This window comes from Arachis ipaensis, chromosome B02, assembly GCF_000816755.2.
Source record: "Arachis ipaensis cultivar K30076 chromosome B02, Araip1.1, whole genome shotgun sequence".
Lineage (NCBI taxonomy): Eukaryota > Viridiplantae > Streptophyta > Magnoliopsida > Fabales > Fabaceae > Arachis > Arachis ipaensis.
The window spans coordinates 33,024,786-33,028,825 of record NC_029786.2 but is presented as its reverse complement, the minus strand read 5'-3'; the positions used below and the strand labels follow the sequence as shown (position 1 = coordinate 33,028,825).

Below are 4,040 nucleotides of genomic sequence, written 5' to 3'. Positions count from 1 at the left end.
CCCACACTTAAACACTAGCATGTCCTCATGCTATTTACAATCAAAGGAGATGAATGAAAGGGCAAACAATTTATTTAATGTGCTACCTATATGCATGCATCTATCCTAGATATTACCTACTAAAATCTATTCTACTGGAAGTTGGTAGAAACAAACCATGAAATTCCAATCAATCCCAAGAAAGCCTTAGGGCCAAAGCAAAAAGTCAATGCACTATGATCAATGTCCAAAGAATTGAATTGAGATTTTCAAAACTAACAAACAACTTGCGAGAAGATACAATATAAGAAACAAGAACATAGAATTGAGCAATCGAACTCCTCACCGGATGTGTATTCACTCTATTCGCTCAGTGTTTAGGGCTTAATCATTCAATTCTCCTTTAATCATGTTTTTCAAAGATTTGTAAGTCATCTAACAATCAATTAATATTTGATGCATGAAAACAAATATCATGAGGTCTTTGGAGGATTGTACTGGGGCTAGGGTTAAGGTAAGATTAATATGGTTAAGTGGACTTAGTGAATTAGATCTTTGATTAGCTCAAGTGTCCACCTAATCCTATATCATCCTATATACACATAACAAAACAACCTAACCACCCATTTATCTCCTATCACATTCACTCATGCATTTTCTTTCCAAAATACGAACATATGCACTTTTTATTTAGATTTTTATTTCATATGCCACTATGCACAAAATTTGATTTGATTGATTTTTTTCATAAACAAGATCAAAATTTCCTTGTTTTTGTCCACAACAAGAGATGCATATATCTTGAACAATGAATGCATGACTATTTACCCATTTTTCAAATTTTCACAATCAATACCCCATGTCACTTCATCACCAATATTTTCCATCAATTTTCCCCCACACTTTGAGTAACACACACTACCCCACCCAAGCTAATCAAAGAGACAATTCAAGGACATCAATGGTTTTTCGCTTTAGGGAGAATAATGTGCTTAGAATCAGAACAAAAGGGGGTTTAAAGGCTCAAAAGGGGTTACAAAGGTGAATGTAAGGGTTGGCCATATAGGTTACTGAGTTCAATATAAAAAATGGTCTCAATCATACTAAATGAATTCAAACACCAAATATAGGACATACAGATTCACACAAATCTAAGATCACAATAAAAAAAGGAGTATTGTAACAGCCCAGACCACCTGCTAGCACGATATTGTCCGCTTTAGCACACAAGGCCTCACGGTTTTACCTTTGACGATAAGGATGATAGCTGAAGCCCCCCACACTCACTCGTCAAAATGTGTCATGCTAGGGAGAGGTATCCACACCCTTATAAGGCATGCTTCGTTCCCCTCCCCAACCGATGTGGGACCTTACAATCCACTCCCCTAAAGGAGCCCAGCGCCTTTGCTGGCACATCGGTCCGGGCTCCGGCTCTGATACCATCTGTAACAGCCCAAACCACCCGCTAGCATGATATTGTCTGCTTTGGCACTCAAGGCCTCACGGTTTTGCCTTTGACGATAGGGATGATAGCCGAAGCTCCTCACACTCACTCGTCAAAACGCGTCATGCTAGGGAGAGGTATCCACACCCTTATAAGGCATGCTTCGTTCTCCTCCCCAACCGATGTGGGACCTTACAAGTATAACACACAAGAGCAAACTTTATGGTTAAAAATGTGCAACCATTTATTAGAGCTTAAATCTCCCAAGGTATGTTGTTCTAGCTCTTTTTTCTATGTTCTATGAAAAAGGATGCTTCAAGCAAGTTGAAAGACAAATTTTCAAATTCAATCAATGGCACGCCCTAAGAGAGATTTCATGAAAATTTCTTGTTGTTTTACCAAACCTATTTACTCTACCATACAACATGCAAATATTTACTACCATAAAACTATAAGCACTAAAGAAATATATACAAACAAATCAAGCAAAGTGCAATAAAAACAAAATTGCAAAAATTGAAAAAAGAGAACAAAAAGGTATTACGAAGTGTCTAAGAATAGAATTTTACCCCCTTTAGAGTTGTCGATCCTCCCCCACACTTAATTAATGTATGGTCCTCCGTGCATCTCATATTCCAGGAGAATGATAACTTGAGGGCTCCACCTTCAGCTGGTGGTCACGACATAGGTTGATGACTTCCATCATCCTCCTCCCCAACTAACTCTGATGAAGCTTTGGAAGTTGGACCAGGGTCTCTTCCTTGTAGTCTTGCCGCTACCTATTTGAAACGCTTGTGCTCAAGTCGTTTCATGTCGTGGATATCATGCAATATGTCTTGGAAGAAGTCCAGATGAGACCGGAGAAATGGTAGAGGAGTTGATGAAATTGGTGGATTTGATGATGGTGCTGTAGGTGCTTTCCTCTTGGAGGGTGGATTCTTTGTCGATCCATCCAAATCTCCACGCGGAATGAATTTGTTGCCTCTTGGTATCTTGAACATGACATCCAAAGGTTGCCTTTCTACCCCTGCTGCTATAGCTAGTTGCATCACCATCGATGAATGTTGATCGTTGATCTTTTTCTTTTCAATAAGTTTCCAAATCGATGTGCGTATCAAAGGAAAAATGGCTATTTTCTTCCCTTCCAAAAAATTAGCAAAGCGGAAATAAGCAATACTAGCAGGAACAGATTTTCCTCCCTTGCTATATTCCCAGGATGCACCAGAACGGCCAATTTTCTTAAGAATAGGAGCCAAGGACATCCTCCCCTCGAACACATCCGCTTTGATTCTTGAATAATCATCCTTCGCAGGCAGAATGTGGGGAATCTTTAGAAGAGCTTCTAGAGCCTTGTTGGAAGTATCCAACGTCTTCCCTCGGAGGAATACCAACTCTGCTTTCCAAGCTTGATAGTTAGCGTAGAATTCCCGCACCATGGATTCATTAACTTCAATGGGGTCTTTCTCAAGAAATCCCCAATGAAGCGAGGCAATCCTTTCATGGATGATCGCCTTGTATTTGTTTGGGACCTTCAGTGTCCTCTCCAAATGGATTGTTCTTTTCTCGATTGCTTCATATTGGGAGTCGGCTCTTCGGTTAACCAAGACACTTGGTCTCTCACTTTGGCAATCCATGAACCAAGTATTAGGAAGGCGAGTTGTTGGTTACGCAACCGATGATGTGACTGGTACTTTACCTTTCTTGCACATCCTAAAAAGGAGAATTAAAAACAAAAGATTTCAAGATCATATGGCAATAATAAAACAAGATCAATGAGAAAGCACAAATAAAGTGAAGAAAAATTTAAATTCTTAATTGGAAGCTTTCAAAATAGTGTGATTTGAGATGAAACAATGTGTGTATTCCAAATGTGCACGCGGTTAGAACACACACAACGGCCGGTTGAAACGGCAATTGCACTATTAAAACAATTAAAGTTTAATGCTTCTCAATCAAGTATTTAAGTTGCAAGTGTAAAGAATTAAGATGCAAGCAAACTTAAACAAGCACAAAATGACTTAATTGAATTCTTGAAGGAAATGGGTATTGAGGTTGTGCGCATGAAAGCTTATTGTTAGAAAAGTACACAACAACAATAACCATGTAAGCAAAGTAAAATGTCAATTGTTCATCCTGAAGGTGTGAGAATCACATAAATAATATCCTTGAGTTAAAACCAAAAGATGTTTGATCAAGACATAAAAAAGTGAACATTTGTAATGGGATTACTCAATTCAATTGCTAAGATGAACAATGAAAATTGAATTCAACTAAGAACAATGCATTCGCAAACGAAGCACCCATTAACAAAAGATCAAAAGTCATGTAAGACATGGGTGTTTGGAACTTCAAGTTCAAGAAACAAGGGAATGCATTGGTAAATTGAAGTTGATCATCATCAAAATCATATTTAAAGTTGCACAAATCGTAGAATATGCCAAACAAGAGAATGTTGAAAGCATATGATGGCCATCTCATATGAATCAAACAAAAGTTTCATTTAGGCATTTAATCATACATTTGATGTGTATTGTGTAAACTTATCACAATTAAGCTCAAATTCAATCAAAAGCAGCCCAATAACTCAGAATTTAAACACTTGCAATACAAAGATAAC

At 38.0% G+C, this 4,040-nt stretch overlaps 1 long non-coding RNA gene across 1 annotated transcript in view; it reads right to left on the bottom strand.

Annotated features, from left to right (window-relative positions):
* Positions 1–1,450, bottom strand: part of LOC110267608 — a 7,914-nt gene extending 6,464 nt beyond the window's left edge. Inside the window, exon 1 of the long non-coding RNA XR_002355420.1 lies at positions 1,226–1,450. This is a non-coding gene — a long non-coding RNA (uncharacterized LOC110267608). The remainder of the gene's footprint in view (positions 1–1,225) is intronic.